The sequence below is a fragment of the Lonchura striata genome, chromosome 2 (assembly GCF_050655825.1).
Source record: "Lonchura striata isolate lonStrDom1 chromosome 2, ASM5065582v1, whole genome shotgun sequence".
NCBI lineage: Eukaryota > Metazoa > Chordata > Aves > Passeriformes > Estrildidae > Lonchura > Lonchura striata.
In genome coordinates, this window is record NC_140704.1 from 53180327 (window position 1) to 53200059 (window position 19733).

The window sequence follows — 19733 nt, forward strand, 5'->3', positions numbered from 1 at the left end:
CTGTTTTGTTATACAGCGGCACCAGCTATTCCCACAGGTCCTTCAAGGGGCCACTGTTGCTGCACTGTTCTAGTTCTTCTTCCCATGCTGTCAATTTAACTGTCCATACTCCCTACAATGGCAAGAAAATTACTTCTGAAAGAAGAATGCTTAAGACCACCACCCCCCTCCCTGTATTTTAGACCATAAGTAGAACTTTGTGTCCCAATGGACATTCAAAGAGCTGCTAGGCATGCTTCTTGTGAAATTTCAGGGCACACAGTTCCTTCAGTGATCACATCTGATACGACTTCAATTCGCATCTGCAGAAGTTTAACACATCTCAGATCTTTTTGACAGTACCAGAATTTTTGCTGATGCCGAGAACATTTTGCTGCTAGTTTATATCCTTTCCCAAGGAAGCACAGAAAGACAAGCCAAAGCTTTAACTCTTCTAAGCTATTATTTTTATTTTTCTTTTGATACACAGTTTAGCCATAGGCATCTTGGTTGCTGGCTGCACTTGAGAGCTCCACAAGTACTTTGGAACACTTCTCTAAGGATGCTTGTTCTGAAATTTGTTTGCTGAGAGCTTGCTGAATAAAACATGTTTATCTTTAGATTCTCCTTACAGTCTTTTCTGGGAACACATACTACTCTTACCTTCTGCAGGCTATTAGGGTACGTGGGCTCCTACCCACAGCACCACAGCACGTGTTGTATAGTCTGGTTCTTGAGAGTGTAGAACTGTATCTGTGACACTCTTCTGTGCTATTATACCATATCTGAAGCTCTAAGTGTTGACATGAACTTCATGAAAACAAAAGGGATATCCACAGGTTGGTACAAGAAAAAACAAATTTGAGGAGCCTATTCCCACACCCTAGGGTGATATCTGTGCTGGGTGTATGTGCTGTGTATCTGTGTGGTACCAAGAAAATCCCCTGCTTCTGATCCTGTCTTTTGTGAGGAGGGACAGGACAAGAAACTAGTTATTATAATCAGCAACTGAAATACAGAAATGCTCTACAGGGCAAAGGAGTGGTAGGATAAGCTCTACAACAGACAAGCAGACTCAGTCAGCACATTGTTGCAAGCTGATGACGTGCCAGCAGAAGAGAACAGCAGTCCCAAGACAATTGTGGCTGGCCCACAACCTCAGTCTATGTCAACTCTGTGGCCTCTAAGCCAAAGGTTTGCTTTTTTCCCACTCCCTTGCCATACCACATGGCATCTCCAGCCTTACACAATTACTGACTTCTCCCTGGATCTTTGGGTGACAGAAGCAAAGTTGAGGGAAGACTACAGATAGCAGCAAACAGTATGTTAAACATTCAGTCTGAGAGCTGAACAGGAGGGGTAAAGGCTTCTCTGACTCTGAAGAATGTTCCTCCCTCGTTCAAATCAGCTTTCTTGAACCTCCTACACACATGACAGCAATCTATGCCCAAGAACAGAGCAATTCACTTCTCTGGCAATCCAGGTACTCTTTCACAGCTACATAGAAGTTGTTTCTTTTTATGTATGCTCTCACTCTTTCCTGGTCCCTATGTCAAATGACTGTGGTTGTTCATGTAGTTCTTATTTTACTGGAATTCATCCCTTACAAGAGACTGAAAAATTCTTTTTGGAACAGTTTGAACAGAGAAAAAAATCTCCACTGGATTACAGCTCATTGAATGTAGCAGAAGTTATTTAAACTAATTAAAATTATACTTAAACCCAGACTGTTCTGCAAGATAATTACTTCCTCTGCAAGATCATCATTACTCTAGCTAATGTGCTGTTGTAAGTTGTGTGTCCTTTAATGATGGTCATGGGTATCCAAACAGTGAGTTACACACAATCAATTATAATGCAGCTCTTGAACAATCTTCCATATATACCAATATGCAACTTACATTAAATTCCTCAGATTAACTGGTCTGGGGCCTCTCTGCAGCAACACAGACTGTTAGAGTCGGGTTTGGAAAAGATGATAGTTCAAAATGATTCCGCCTTCACAGAGACAGAACAAGAACTAAGAAGCAAACCTGTTTAAATGCCTATCTCCATAGAACATCAGAGAAGCTGTTGATCGAAAAGATGCTTGATATTCCAATATTTTTTCTGGACACAAAATAATATAAAAAGGGAAGAATTTTAGTGAGTCGGGAAGTGGGGAGGGAAAGAATCTGGGAAACTTGACCAGGCCAAGTTTTGAGGGCTCAGCAGTATGCTAGAGGCGGTACAAGGTTCTAACCGCCCTCCCCAAGGCGCAGGATAAAGGTAGCTTCCCTACCCTTTCCCTGCTTCCCGGGATGCTGCCCCCGCACGGCCGGCCCGCGCCAGGAGAGGGCGCTCGGACACCAACCAAGCGCGGATCGCGCTAATGAGCGCTCCCGGCTAATTAATTAGCGCCGCTCCGCCCGCGGGATTAGCCCGCTCGCACGCACTGCCGGCCGCGAGCAGGACCGAGCGGTCACAGCCCTGCTGGACTGCAGCAACTGCCGCCTGTCTGCAGAAGCTGCTCTTTTTGCTCTTTTTCACTACGCCTGCCAAATTCTCCCCAAGGCAGGGGAGCACTAAAGGTTATTCCTTACTCTGTGACATCCCTGGAGGCTGTGAGATGCCTCACTGAATCCACTGCTTCTCCTTTTCCAGTGTGCAGTACCTACAGGGATGGACACACTGGGAAGCCAGAGCTGCTCCTGCAAGAGTAACAGCATGCTGGCTTCTGTCCTATTGCTACCCTCTCAGATCCCACCTCTCCATTAGGCCTGGCATGTATACTGAGTGGTGATGAGGCAGCCACGGGGCTTCTGGAATGCAGAACCCACATCCCACCCACTGTGGTGTCAAGCTTTGGCCTCCCATGATGCTCAGGATGCCAGAAGCATCCCTCTAATGCCTGCATCAAGAACTAAGCCCTGCCCCACGAGGTCCCTCTGCCCCTGCCCCTAACCCAAAATCTGATCCATGAGGTCTCACATACCAGACAGAAATGGTGACATTCTTTGGACCCCACTCTAGCCAAATATAACTCCAAAGCTGGCCTTGCTTTCCACAGGAAGCTGGGCGGTGACCTCCAAAGGTCCTTCCTAAATCAAATGGTTCTGTGATTGTCATTGCTGGATAAGTACAGATAAAATATCCTATTCCTATTCAAATCTGCAGAAACAAATGTTAGAGATGGGTAAGTCAATTTTGACCTGAACATACAAGGACTAGGAAAGCTTCAGACATTGCAGACTCTGTAAGGTTATTGCCCCAGCACATCACTGCCTTCCTCTCTACACTGTTCTGTTCACATTTCTTTTACAAACAGTGTGTGGGATTGGTTACATCCTGGATTCACTGTACATATGAACATCAATTTAATTGATGGTGAATATCCATCCTGTAGAAAAATATAACATTCACTGATGGGCCAACTAGAAAAATATCTAATTTGCAATCATCAAGAAGTTTTTTTTAATGCTAGCAGGCGAAAAAGATTGTCACATTTTATCATTACAGCTACTCACTAATGAGTCTGCTGGCTCACTCACTCTTTCAAGTTCCACTACCACCAATGCAGAAGAAGTTCTTGAGTCTTAATCAGTTTGCTTTTATTGCAGGAACTTGCCCGTACCTATATATGTGGATACATTTTAAAATAACATTGTCCATGCTTAAACTTATTTTTAAGTTATTGTAACTATTATGATGGGCCAAATTTAATTCAAAAGTGAGTTAGCATATGATAAAGAAGGTTGCTTTTACGTTGTTCCTGCAACTGCTCTGATAATATGGTAAGAAGATAGGCTTGACCTAGTGGATGCTTGTGTAAACTTGCTCTCTGACTTCCCAGGAGTCCCTGGATAGGTTGTGTGCCACATCTTGGATTTCCATCTGCAAAAGGCAGCTAACAGTTTCCTGCCTGTCAAGGGCAGTGGGACTGAAATCCTGCTAGGATTGCAAGATGCACAAAAACTACATCAGTGAAGGTCATATAAGTACCAAGAACAGATATCTATCTACATATTCACATAGCTACAGACTTATTGTGACTTAATCAAGTTTAAACATTTTAAGATAAAAGCTGCTATTTCAAGTTTCTTAGTCTCAAGGAAAACCATAATAAAAACAAACCATCAGCACAGAAATAATTTGGATTATTCACACTCAGAAGAAGTGAGAGAAATCATTTATCAAGGTCACTTTTGAGACTTTGACAGACTGAAGAGAAAACAAAAAAAAAAATCAAGTGTATGAAATCCATGACAGAAAAAAGACATGGGATTAAAACTTCTTTCCCCATTACTTATTCAAATGCATAGGTAAATCCAGTATTTTATCTCCAGCTGAATACTGCTGCAGGCCAAAACACGGAAAGTTTGTACATAAAAAGCCAAATTTATCTTTTCTAAAATGCCTTAAGGAACAGGTCTGGGGCATAGATTTGGTCCAGAACATTTATTCTTTGAACAAAAATCAGTTAATCTTGAAAACACTGCAGCTGTTCATTTGCCATAGATTGCTGGAGTGTCAGGAGACAAATGCCTCATGATTTTTTACCCTCTCCTTCTCAGTTGTCAGATCTGGTCTAATTCAAACTAATAAATTAGAAGATTGGCTAAATTTTAACCCCTGGCTAGAGGTTTTCCTCCCAAGTGCTGGCCCAGAGGAAATTCTTTTTTAAAAATATGCTGCAGTGACAGTAGCAGAGCCTTTCAATCAAAAGGAAATTTTGATCCAGCAAAAGTGCAAGACTGGTCCTATTGCCAATTCATTCTCTTGTGTCAAAGTTTTAGAAATGCAGTTGCTTGTACAGACAGCAATAAGCACTACCACTCATCCACAGCCTCTTACTAGGATGGGCCTGAACTACCAGATTCTTGTCTGAATCCAAAGTCTACCCCATGTACCCCTAATTCTGGATTTAGAGTTTTGTTCAGCCGCAGTTCTGATACAAATAGTCACAGACACAGTGACAGAAACAGAGAGATACGCACTTCCCTAGATGGGAACTTTCAAACATATATGGGCTTAATTGGATCCTTATCCCCACAACTAATGACCAAAGGAGCATGAAACTCAGTGTTACACACTATGTGTAAAATGAGCTCTTCAGTACTACCTCACCATTGCTAACAAGGTTATATTCTTTGTGTGTGCCTGTCTGACATGGGCAAGCTGTACAATCCGTGGAATGGATTACTGAGGCAATTCTGCATGAGTTATTTGCTGCAGAGAAGTTCTGGGACCTTTCCTATAGTAGTTCTGTAATTCTCCCATTCTGCACTTTAGTGAACCCCTTTGGTCTGAGGCTTCCCCTGCTGAGTTGCTTCATTCCTCTGCATTGGGGTGCATGTGTGTGTTACGTAAAGCACGGGGGAACATTAGTGCGGAATGCTTACATAGCAGCAAAAGTGTCATATGTCTGTTTTGCAAGATACAGAGTGCTTCATATGCAAGTTATTAGCAAGATATAAATACAGATAAAGACATAGATATAGCTAGATATCTATAAGCATCTGTATAGCTCTGGAAAATGTTGGCTCTTTCCTGTGCAGGGGATAATTTTATATCTACTTACACCAGAGAAGAGGCAAGATCATTGCTCTTAGATGGTGTTTGAGGGATGAAAACAGTTGGTGAGTGCTTTATTTGGTATCTGGAGTGAAGCACTGCTATTCAACTCAAAACAAATAAAATATAGTTGTGAAAACCTTCCAACCAAATATGAAAAAATAATCTCTCATACTATTACTTTTTAACCTTGTATTCCACTCTTAATTTCTGCATTTTATTTCAAGTAACACATTTTTTTCTTCTTTCTTTCAAAGGAAATGAAGATCAAAGAGCATTTTAAATCCAGAGAATCTCCGCTACAGAGATTCTCAGTCACCTTTTGCTTCTGCTACCCTTTAACTGTAATAAAAATGTGAGAACACAGAACTGGAAAGGACCATCTGGAACCATCTGTGCACCGTTCCTTGCACTGTAGGCTACTATGAATTAGATGTTTAATTACAAACAGTGCATAGAACATCTACTCCACATGCCACAGGCCATGAAACAGTTCCTATGTAACACAATTAGGAAAGATGATGAATAATAATGAGTATCCAGAACTATAATGTGCTGTAGGAAGAATACAGCATCAAGCATCATCAGCATCTAACTACTGGGAGCTAAAACCATTTTAGGGTAAAACAGTCTTGAGAAATAAAGGATGAATTTTGCTGTAAGAATAGAAACCCAAAAAAATCCCAACATCCACTACACTGACCCAGAGGAATGTTTTTCTTTACTTCAGAACTTTGTAGTCCATTTAGCTTGGAGTCTGTGAATCAGATTCACCTCCCACTCCCTTACAGGAGAGGAGTTCATGATAGATTCATGTGTTATTGGCTGCAGTTCATCTTTTCATTTCCCCCATCAATAGTATTACAGTCACCATATTTTAGCCATCAAGAGTGTCTGTAAAAGCTAGAGAAGCCCATGCAATAGAAGTGCAACCCTGGGCCAACTCACCTGACCTGCACCTGTACTACAAAGATCTAAGGGTGTTGTTGGAGTGCACTGATCTGCTGCCAGTGGCATTGTAAGGGAAATATAAGAAGTATTTGAGGCTGTACTAAAGGTATAGTTTAAAAAGACAGTGCATCAAAAATGCTGCTGTTTTGTACACTGGGCTGAAAAAACTTTTGACTTTGCATTAATTTACAGTAAGTCTTTCTCAGAGAGTGTGATATCATCATCTAAAAAGGAAAAGTAATGGTTAATGGATTCTTTAACTGGATAGCTTTTGGGTTTGGGAGAGTAACTTCTAGCATTAAGGCTAGACTGAATCCCTGCAGTTTCAGTTTGCCACGATCATAAACAGAGTTTAAAACAAGTAGCAAGAAGTTGAAAAAAAAAAAAAAAAGAGAGAGAGAAAAAGCAGCCTATAGCTTATTTTTCTCTCCCCTCATCCTTATGGGCTGATCAAGAAAAATGTGGTCTGTGATATTCCTTAAATACATTGAGTGGAGCTTACAGTCTCCCAAAGGGGCTTTTCATCACCTCCAAAAGAAATATGCACTGGGTGCACTGGGAGGCCTTCACTAAATTTAAAAAAAAAAAAAAGCAAAAGAAAGAAACTCAAAGAAGAGCTATCCACTTATCTCATAATTTGGTTGTCTCTGATTTCAAGGAGTGAATAGAGAAATGTTAAGCCTTCACTAGATTTTTAAAAAGTGCTCCAAAGCCCAATGTCTCTTTCCCTCCCCCTAAGTACAGGAGAGATATCCAACAATTTCTGCAAGTACTGTCTTGCACTAAAAGTACATTTTAATTGCTTTTACATGACATGGGATTTAAATATTATTTTTGTACTCATTTAGAAAAAGTTATTAAAACCCAGACAGAGCAATTCAATACTTCACTGACAGCCAGTTTTAAATACCATTGGCATGTACTAGTGTCCATTCTGCCTGAGTTTCAGCAGAGTTTTTGTAATTAAATTTAAGATTTTTTTAGGGACTGTAATGTGAAAGAAAAAATAGGTCAAGGTTCAATCTTATGAAACGCTAAACATTTTCAAGACATGTTGAGTGTCCTCAGTTTTATCTTAATCCAAATGAAAGCTAATGGTGCTCAGTGTCTATCAGAAGTGCTCAGCACTTTGCAAGGTTAAGACTCCAAAGGATACTGACAAGCCTTTAGAAAACACTCTCATAGTGACCTCAACCATGACCCGAGGGAGTATTTCTTGTGTGGCCAGAGATAATTCAGTGTTCTGTGTGAGTTCACACTTGAGACTTTCCTGACCAGAAATGGTTAAGTTCTACAAATTACAATTTAGTGGTCAGGTTTCAAGATACAAATTACTGTCTATTAAAAAGCAAGAGCTATAAATGAATTTTATTTGGAGTTCAACAATGGTATAAAAAAGGATACTCTATCTGAAATGTCACTGTTCTCAGGAGATTTCCAGATCTGATTGAGAAGGTCTGGAAAACAAGAACATATTTATATTGACTCCACACTATATTAGAACTTTTACAATGAATTCATCACTGATCTGTGAAGTATGCAAAGAACAGACACATTTTAAATTTCACTGAAGTTTTAATTTTGTCTATTGAGCAAAACATAAAGCTAATCATACAAGTTATAGAAATCAACTTAAATTTGTGGAAATTACTAAGACCATTTTGAAGCTATCTGATCCTTTTACAGTCACAAATAAACCTCAACATTATGCACTTCACTAACCTGATCCTATATCTGGCCTGATGGTATTTATCTCAGGGTATCAAAGAGCTGGCTGATGTCATTGCAAAAATTGCAAAAATTCTCTCAGTGGTTTTTCAGAGGTCTTGGCAATCTGGATAAGTCTCAGTCAACTGGAAGCTGCTAAGTGCCCCACTTTTCAAGAAGACCAAGAGGGGTGATCCTAGTAACTATAGATCTGTTATTGTTCCAGTTATAGTACTTGTTATATAGCACAGTACAGTATATATATAGTTATATAAATACATATATACATATATATACACATATATACACATATACATATACATATATATATATAAATACACACTATATAGTAATGTAGTATAGTACCAGTTTAGTGACTGGTAAAGTTTTGGAGAAAATTATCCTGGAAATTACTGAAAAACACTTGAAGTAATTTGTCACAGCCAGCATGGCTTCATGAAGGGAAAGTCTTGCTTGCAAACAATTCTGTTTTATGACAAGGTTAGCCACCAAACTGACCAAGAAAACCTACTTGTAATCTTTTTTAATCTCAATAAAGCTTTTGATACTGTCTCTCACAGGATCCTTCTGGACAAAATGTCCAATCCACAACTGGATTAATACATCATGCAGTGTGTGAGCAACTGGCTCACAGGTCAGGTGCAAAGGGTTACAGTGAATGGAGTGACTTCAGATTGGTGACCTGTCACTTAGTGGGGTTCCACAAGGCTCCATCCTCCACCCTGTGCTCTTCAATATCATAGATTACTTGGATGCAGGACTGGAAGGAATACCAAACAAATTTGACAATGACACTAAATTGGAAGAAGCTGTTGAATCCCTCGAAAGCAGAGAGGCCCCACAGAGAGACCTGAACATATCGGAGGGCTAGGAAGCAACAACCATATGAAGTTGAACAAAAGTGCCAGATTATGCACCTTGGACAGGGCAAACATGGATGTATGGACACACTAGGGAATGAGATGCTGGAATCTGGGGGTTCTGCTTGGAAGAAAGCTGAAAATAAGTCAGCAGGGTCCAGGCAGCCAGGAGGGCCAACCGTATCCTGGGACAGATCAGGAACTGGACTCTGTGATCTTTCCCCTTTTCTAGCTGAGCACAAATAGCTCAGAAGTGAAGGGTGACAACTTGCACACATATCTCTGCTGTGCAGAAGGACTTTGGGAAGAACACCATGCAGGTAGAACTGTGATGGAAAGTTAGATCAGCAGGTTGTAATGTCAAGCGAGAACTGATCAAAGAGGCAAGACTGAGGTAGTTTGTTGCATGTGTTCTTAGGCTGGGAACCATAATGACTGCAACTGGGCCAAACTTTGGTCTTGCTTGTTCTCCCAAAGGCGTTATACCTTAGCCCAGTATTAATCATTTTAGCTGGTACATGTTCTGTCAAGAGAAAGAACCTCTTTTCCATCAGCTCCCCCGTTCACAGTGATACCTTTCATCTAATGCTGACCCATCCATATCACTTTAACTGGATGCCTTAAAGAATGGTGGCACTGCCAGAAGGCAAATTGCTACACTTTTTATAGCTTAGCCTGTATGATTAAATCTCTCAGAATCAGAATACTACTGCATGTAATGAACTTGCATCTTGTCAAAAGAAAGGGACAGCCAAGTGACAGAAGGCAGTGGCTTAATATGACACTGCATTATAATGCAGTTCTGGAGAATAAAATTCAATTGAAATTATCTGGATGGAAAATGTTCAATCATATACAAGTTTTTTCCAGAAAAAATGTTGACTTGGCTGGGCTGAAGCTTAGTAGAAAATGACAATTTTCATTTATATCTTCCCTAGGAAATTAAGACAGAAAAAGTACCTGCAATTTCTCTCCCAGTAGAAGTGTCAGTCATTCAGAAATTGGAAAATGGGGTTTGAAAACAATTTTCAAATTACATTCATAATGATGGCATGAACATTTATTAAAAATAAAAATGGTTGAAGCAATAGAAAATTTTATAAAGATGTCATTAATATTTTCTCCAGGTTTGTGGGGTTTTTTTTCCTTAATTTAGACCTTGATTTTTTATTATTCTGTTGCAACTGGGGAAAATTTAAAATAGTCTAGCAGCTTTCATGCCTTATATTTTTCTGCCAGACCTGAGGACTTCCATAGACCCAAACAATCCTTTTCTTCTATCAGGGAAGATACATATACCATAAAATACAAAAAGTAATTTGAAAAAGGCTCCGGATCTAACTGGGAAGACAAGGATACAAGAAGAAAACTAGGATTATGTACAAAAGCTTTTGTAAAAACAATCTATGTATGCATGAACAAGACTGCCTTTTGGAGATAAAGAAGTGTAAAGTTATATTGAGTCACACAGACTTAATGAATTTCCCAACTCTTTTTGAAGAAAACAGCAAAAGGTCCTTTGTTCAATACAAATAATAAAATAGCAAGAATTACTGCTGTGGAGAAAGGGTGGGACAGGACTCAAGACGTGGCTTCAACAATGCTCTGAATGTGTTGCTTCAGTTTTCAAGTAAAGATGCAGATGTTGAGCCTAAAGGGCAAGATTATAGAGTGAATGCAAATGAGATTTTGTAATGGACACCTCTGAAGCAAAACCAAAAATGAAACAGATAAGCATGCTCAAATCACAAGGTAATTGCCACCCCAAATTTTACTTTTTTTAAAAAATTGGCCTGTTAAACAGTAAGCCTGGTAACAATCTGTTAATCAATCTGTCAAGCTGTGGGAGCATTGAATTACTGGCAAAGTTTGAATGTGGCTGCCAGAGATAACAGGGGGGAGTGTGATGCAGGCAAAAAAAAGGACATTTGAATGATCTCATGAGGACTTTATTAATTGAGGACATGCAGCTACATGCAGCTGAGTAATAAAAAGTGAACAGAGTTTCTTCAGAGGTACTGTGTGACAGAACATCCACAAATCTTTCTTTGATTTTGACAAAAACTTCCTAGATAATTAAGACAGTTTGCATTCAAGAAAACATTTGTTTTGATGCCACAATAGAAATTATTAGGAACTTTAAGAGAAATCATACTTTAAAGTTCAGTCATGTCCCAGAACAGAGTATGGAGAACTTTGGATACTTTCAAATCTTCTCTATGATGAGTAGGGCTTCTTTCCAAGTGGTTTTCTAAGGAACAAAATCTGGACATCTTAATTAAGGTCTTCAGGAACTCCAAGAGAATATAGTGTAGTTATGGCTGAAAATGGGACCTGTGATTAGTTAGGATTAACATGACTTCGAGAAGAAAAACATTGAAAGACAAATACAAAGGCAAGAGATGATGGTTGCAATGATATTTATATTGCTGGCAATCTAAGCTATCATCAGAAGAGACTTTAAATCCTGAATACAAAGAAGAAATATCCAAGAACAAAGATGCCAATCTCTGGCATCATTGTTCTTGGACATTGTTCTTGGCTAACACTATAAATCCAGAGTTAAAAAACTCTGTCCTGAAAGTTCAACAGGTGGAGGAATTCTCTAACGTGCCAGGGCTGATGGCACTGAGCACACAATCACTGGAATGGAAATATGTGAATTGTGACCACAGCTGGTGTATCTCACAGATGTATGGTGAATGCTTCTGAAAAACTCAGAAGTCCCTTGACCCCTTGTTGACTGGCATGATGACTAGTGACCAGCATCCAGTCTTCCCAGTGCTCTGTGAACTTTTTTCCCTAAGGTCTCAGGAGCTGTAACAGCCTGGGTCATCCTGTGAGCTCTCAGAAGCACAATGCTCCCACTGTGCAATCTGCCTTGTAGCACAAAAGGAGAGACTAGTTTCAAGAAGAGCAGAAACCTAGTTTCAAACAAGAATCTCTTGAAGAGAAGACTCCACAAGGCCTCAAAAATAATAAAAGAATGTAAGTCTGAGACTGAAATAAGATGCAAAGCCATTGAAAAGGAAGCTTCCACAAGAAGAGAAAACATTTAACAAGACATCATGTGAACTGAGGGCTGCTAGACTGGCCTGATGCACCTCTGTGTAAAAAAGTCAGCCTCAGTAATCTGTTAACTTTATAAGATAACTAAAGGAACAGTGAGACTCATCTACTACAATGAAGATTTGCTCTACTATCACAACCATTATGAAGATGCAGAGTTCTAGCTCCCTAAATTCACCCCTGCTGTTTGGTTGGAAGGAATGAGATACGATGTCTGTGGTGCATATAGAGGACAAAGAAATTGTGTTTAAAAAACTTAAACTGAAAAGACAATCCATACAGACATGCTTAAAAACTCCACCTCCTTTCCTCCTTTGCTTGAATAAGCACATGAAGTAACTCCAGCCAAATTATAAGCTAGGTAATTCTCTTCCTACTGCTTATATTTTCCTTGAGATTTGAAATGGATACAGAATTCTTTATGTTCTAGGATAAAACTTCTTGGCTGTGAATTCTGTGTTCATGAAAGATGTCAGATTAGTGGCCTGGAGAACAAAATCCCCTTTATGCACAGAACATAGCATGTTGCAACCAGAAGCAGTGCAAGTTCTCTTCATTCTTCCAGTAACGCTGTTCAAACATGGTCAATTGCTTTTTGAGGGTTATAGCATATATCACAGAATCACATAGCATCATTTCAAGACAAAGTGGAGTGAATCAGGCAAAATGATATGTATGACAAATATTATGATGTTAAATATAAATCAAATATCGTTCAGAAAGATTGATATTTTGAACATTATGGCAACTTATGGTTAAACTAACTGGACTGGAAGATTCAGTATGATCAGCTGACATGAGGTTAAATGGCCCTAATATATAGAAATACATATATCTCCAAATAATCTTATTTTATGGTTGTTCTTTAGTGACATGATTTTCCATTTTTCCTAAAGCCCTTAGTACCTATTAAAACTTGTGATTCTGTTGAAATATTGAACAGCATGCTATTTCAATTAATATAAATTAATGCAGAGGAGTGCAAATAATTGATAAGGGAAGCAAAAAGTATTAATGAAATTCCATGATCAAGAGGTACTAATGTAGAAATAAATACTTCTTGTCCCAATTAGCTTATAAATCAGGTATAAAAGGAACACCAGCAATACATCAGATCAATTCTATTTGGAATTTTTATGCCAGCAATAATGAAAGAAAAAGAGCAAACATGCATTTTTAACTACTTCTGTTTTGTTCTGTATTTTTTCTGTAAAATAGAAAATGGGACATTGCACACATGCTTTATAATGGATTACTTTCAAGTTTAGCAATAACTACAGATGTTTCATGCCATAATGTACTCATGTTAACAAAATCTGGGTCAAATTATTTTTTTCAAACATTTTAAAGGAGCTGACTTCAATGCTCTATTAACACTCAAGTGCTGGTTTTTAATATTTATAAAATAAAAGAAAATTCAGATTATTAGTCATAAAACAGTTTTGTTACACTCTCTCTGATTCCTAAAGATTCAGTTATGCCAAGCAACCTTTCCTAAGTTTAAAACAGGTACAGAAGATAAGAATTTATTGTACATTGGGAACTGCTTAGAACAGTGCAAATAATTTAAATTTCACCAAACCTTCCAGTGTCTCAATATTACAATCTGGACACATTACATGTAATATAATTTTTAATCACTACTGGTAATTCCTAAAGGCAGTGAATAGCAATAGTAATAATATACATCACTTAGGCAGAGTGCCCAATTGGCAATGGTCTGTCTGTAAGTGACCTGTCTTAATTGCTGACCAAGCTTTGTAAATTCTGCTCAACTGCATTACAGGTGTCTCAGCACCATGGAGACCATGCAATACACCTTTCAACACAGAATACCTGTCATACTCACCGTATGTGGCATTTTGCCCCAGGAGAAAAAATTAAGAGATCACATTAATTAACAAAATGAGCAAAGCTCTTTGTATTGTATTGCAAAGGACTAACAAACTGGTGCTTTTTCTGTCTACCAAACTTACCTTTTTTGTTTGTTCACTTGTTTAGTTTGTCATGAGGAAAGGTGTTTTTTTGGGGGTTTGAGGGTTTTTTTTGGAAGGTGTTCAAGTGGGAGCACAAAATCGTAAAGGTTTTGGGAAAAATAAAGAATAATTTAACCTAGGGGATTGTTAATAGGCAAAAGTGTATGAAGCTCAAATTGATTAACCATCCAAAGAGAATGTTAATATGTAATTTTATGATGTTTTCTAAGTCTCCTACAGTAAGAGAAGGCATCAAATAGCAAAAATATCTCTAACTAGCAGACAAATATGACATGCTGTCAAACTAAGTTCTAGTGTTTCCTTCTCTGGTGGGAAAGAATCACTTGCCCTAATGAAATACCTCTTGCTTATTGTCTACATTACTCTTCTCAACTGCATTTCTCTTGAAGGTATTTTTGTCTTGAAAATGACTGAAATATGGAAGCAAAAGTAAAGGGTAGAATCTGTCTCTCCCTTCGTCTTAGGCAATAGGTCAGCAAACATTGACCTCTTAGCAAATAACTAATTACGTATCCTTCAAAAAATCAACAGTGAAAAAATATCCTCGAAATTTAGCTTATTTCTCATTTTTATACAGATAGATATACAAGCAGACAAACACTTTTTGTCATCCAAAAAAAAAAAAAAGTGCAGAAAATGTATACTAGAACTTACCAATGCTGGAATCACACAAAGAGTGTGAAATAGCCTATATCTAAACCCTTCAATATATTATACTATGGATGATGATGTTTTACTATAATAAATACCACTAATGTTTTATATGGCAAGTGACTTCATCTTATATGGATCCCCTGGAATGTCCCAACTTCCAGTTAAAAATATTCTCTTTCATCTCTAAATAGATTACACCTTCAGTAGGTGTTTGAAATAGGCAGAGACTTGTAGCCTCATAAAGGGGGAAAAGGGGGATGATTGGTCAGACATAGAAAGTGAGAGCTGGTAATTATTTTCATGTGACATGCAAGAGAGGTTATAGCAAAGCTGACTAAACCTGAGCATGATTTAGCCAGTCTTCTTCAACAATGATGTCACTCTGTTCTTGCTTTCTATAAAGTTATGATTAATAAAAGAGGAGGATTATTACAGTAACTTACTCTTAGTGGGCAAGGGGTGACATCAACAGCAGCTGAGCAAACTGACCAAACTTCGTTGTGTGCTGCTGAGGGTTTTTTTCTCTAGCAGTGACTAACAAGGGGCTAACAGTATCTGACAGCACAAAGGGCCCTTGAAACGAAGGATACTTCTGGTGGAACTTCTGAATAGGAGCCACCATTTTAACTCTTCTGCTTCATTTTACAGTTGCAAGATGTTTCTTTTGGCCTGCAGCAAGCTCTTCCCTTTCTCTGTTAACGCACAAACACTCAGACTCAAAACAGGTCGAAAACTATCCCAATGGTCTTTCCAACACAAAGCTGCATGATCCACATTTTCTGCCTCATCTGCTTGTATTGTGATAACTTCTTTTTCATTACAAATTAAAGAACACCTTTACAAAAGCATCTTATGCATCTTTGGAGCATGGATTTTACCAGCAACAACATAAATAAGAGTTAGATATGTTGTGTAGAATCCCAAGCCTCTGGTTTATCTGTGGGAGAATGCTGTGTTTAATTACATATTCTTTTTTCAAACTGATAGAGACTTAAAACAATCCTGTTTGCTATTTAACCTCTGCAAATTTGCCCTCCCTAAAATTATACTGGCCACCTGGAAATGCTTGCCAACTGAACTGAAATGCTTCTGTGAAAAGACTTCCAGTGTAAATTGAATTCTTACCCCTAAAGAGTAATGGCACTTACATTGTACAGCCCAGGATATAAGTACAGGTGCTCTGAGAGAAGGTCAGATATTTTGAGCTCTTTCCCTCAACCTAACATTTTTGTGTGAGGTGTACAGCTTATGCACTGATAATATAAGGGGTATATGACATTGCTTTCAACTTCTCTGTTCTACAGGCACTAAGACAACTGTTCCAAGGGGGAGCTGCAGAGGCTGGACATTACATTACCAAAATGTTCTCCAAGCTAGGACAATTCAAATGCCTTTTCTGAACATTATTAAGCAAAAGATAGAGTGTGAAAGCTAATAATTTTATTGTCCAAACAATAATAATATTGTACTTCTAATTTTCACAAAGACTTCTTGAGAGGGAAACAAACAGAATTTTCTAAACTGAATCAGTGAATAATGGCCCCAGTGGTAGTGTCTGAAAACTCATGGAGAAGATGAGATGAGAAGTACTACAGACACTGAAATAGTCAACCACAGACCAGTTTACTGTATTCTAAACATTTTCTGTCTGAGGCTTTGGGCATCTTGGTGTTTTACAGTTTGTGAGTAGGTAGCAACATATTTTATCAAGTAGAAAGAAAAGTTTAGGAATCACCGTAGGTTCCCATTTTCATCCTGACTGCAGACTTCTTTGGTAGTTCTGAACAGCAAACTCCCACCTCATATCTTCAAAGTTAAAAAAGTGACGAACCTATTTCAAAGGATTTAGTGATTAATCAACTGATTTTTAAATATATATATACACATCAAGTATGCATGCTACCAGGGATCAGTCATTTTTTATCCCTTATACTTAGCTTCACTTTTCAGAATACGTTTAAAAGACAAGTTTAGATTCTGTTCAGTTCATACTGCATTTTAGCCTATTAATGAATCTCAGAATATGTTTGGAAATAACTAACTTTTTCTTCTGGGATGACCAAATTTTCAGCATATGCCTAATGTCTTACATCTGTAATTGTGGTAATTTATATCCAAATATCTCTATATTTGCACTTTCAAATAGCTCATTGTATGTAGAGATCAGGTATTGAAATACCTAACTGTCTCTTAAGCAGTTATTTCATGTCTGTGAGCCGGAGAGCTCAAATGAATCTACTGGGGTGGCTTTTACATAAAAGAATCACCTCCTGACTTTCACCCCTCTTTCTGAGTCAGATGTCATCCTGCAATTCCAGCCTAACAGCCTGTTTCTGTTTCCAGATGCTGACATGCATCAGACTTCCCATAAATGTTAGGACATCTGGCCATACCTAGGCAGTTCAGATCAGCTTTGCAACTAGACAGTAGAGGCAGTCTTTTCCAGTGATTCAGCTTCAAGACTATGAGAGAGCAGTCTAATATATACAGAAGATGTTTTCTTAACTTTTCATCTTAACCAGACCTTGACGTGATACTTCAACATCACTGGCTGAGGAAATGTTTCCAATTGCCTGTGATCAAAGTTAACCAATAATCTGATACAGTGTTTTTGCTCTTAAAAGAACTTGCCAAAATGACTGTGAGGTCTGGATTAAGTTATTGTATAGACACTTTTCTCTCTCTGTTCTAGAGCAGCAGTTTAAACCCAGACTGTGTCAGTTGTGATTAACTGTGGTTATTCACAAGACTTCCTTTTGTCTATGGTAGACTTCCTTCGAAATTGGGGCAATATGGGATTTTCTGAAGGTGACTCAGGGCAGGAGCAGTTACATTTTGCTCTGAATCTCCTTCAGGAACTTTCTTGTTTCCACAACATATACAGGAGTGCCTCACTACCACGTAAGGACACTTCCTGGGTAGTCCCCCTGGTGGTGCATCTAACCCCTTTTTCTCATATCAACATTGGCAATAATAGATGCTGTTTGGAGAGAGAATGTGAGCCTGGCTGCTCTCTGCAAGCCTATCCCTGCAAGGTCCCCTGCATCTGCAATTGTTGTATTAAGGATGTTAAAGGATATGTCCCTGCCTATTCCCTCTGGTAGTTTTTAATAGACCTTCTTGAGTTTTCTGATACTGATACTGTCTGCCTCCACAGACTCCTGTGGAAACAAATCCCAGAAGCTCAGTCTCCATTGTGTAAGCTCTGTATCTGTTTTAAATCTTTTCCTACTAGTTTCAACATATTCCCCTTAATACAGCAGGATTTGGTGGATAACAGTTCAGCATTCACCTTACCTACCATCTTCATGGTTTTCTAATCTTCAAGCTGCCTTTCAGTTTCTTGATTAAGCAGATGATCCAAAACCTTAATAGTTTTATTGTCTCTTCTTTAAATATCCTATGTCCTGCTTGAGATGCAGAGACCAGAACTGCAGAAAACATCCACTTTGTGAATGCACCACATATGTAGAGGCAACATGGTGCCTTCTGTCTTGCTCTCATACTATTCCTTACAACCAAATTTTTGCTGGCTTTTTGAACTGTCATTGCACATTACATTTTTAAGTTTGGAGGCCTCTAAATGATACATCCAAGACTCATCTCTCCCTAGTCTGCACATACTCCTCATGATTACTTACCTGAATATCACTTCTATATTGGCTATTTGCTGATTTGTATGAAAGGATTCACTTCTTTCATCTCATGTCCCACTCAAAGCAAAACACTACAGCAGGCAGCTCTGCTGAATGTCTCCAGAACTTGTGGAGACATGAGCAAGTCTCTGTACCCAAGAATGTGGGTGAAGAAAATTTTCCTGTGGCTGTCCCTGCTGTTCTCTCCTGTGAGCAAGCAGATTAAATTATTGTTCAAAGCTGTCAATTTGACTCTGATCACGTGAGATAAATTCAGTTTAAGGGCAAAAAAAGAACCAGAACTAACCCTCTCAAAAAAGAATCTGCTTTATGAGAAACATCTGAACACTTCTTTGTTGTTTTTATACTTCCTAGATGCTTGGTTACTGTCCCTGAATGGGCAGCTTCAAAGGAGCAATTAAAAATGTGTGCATAGACTCACAGTTGAGTCCTGTTTGCACACAAAAACTTTATTCTGAGCTACCTTATGTCACCCCTTTTAGAGGAGTCATCATGAGGGCATGACACCAATAAGCAGACAATGAATAAAGAAAATAACTGTTTATAAGTTCATAGTTGGCATACAAAAGTTATTGAAGAGGAACTGATATTCTAGGCAACTGGCCATCACTGCTGCCTATCAACCCTCTGTTCCTCCAACTGTTACTGGGTATTATAAAGCTCATTTTAAAAGCATTTCTCCAAGACCTGTGAGCTTGGCAGGTGCTATTTTGTCTTTACTGATAAAGAGGCTTAAGCCTAGTTGCTCATGAGCTTTGTAGTCTGTAAGCAGACACCAGGCAAAGTAGGTATTTAGCTGTCTACATGTTACATGTCCCACCTGCACTGAACTACAAGTATAAAATTTTAACCATAAAATGTGAAGTCAAATTGGAAAATTTAACAGAATGGAAATTAAATCCAGATTTGAGGATCTCATACCCAATCCAAAAGTTCAACTTCATGCTACCAGGTTAAATCTCAAGTGCTATTACCCCAGATTTGAGGAAAAAATCTGAGATAAATTCTCAAAACATAGGTAGGTTTACACTGGAACCTGGAATCTCAGGGTAATTGCCAGTGATTTTAAAACAGTGTTGGGGCAAGAGTACGCCCACAGAAAAGAGAAGCAGCTTCATTATGTCAATAAATGATGACTGTTCACTGTACTCCCCTCACTCCTCCACATGTGAAATTTTCTCAGTAATTTCTTGTGTTTCTCTGAAAATAATAATTGAAATCTACCCCATCCCTCAGATTTAAACTGCATCTATCTTGGAAATGAGTCCAAACATTATTTTAAATAA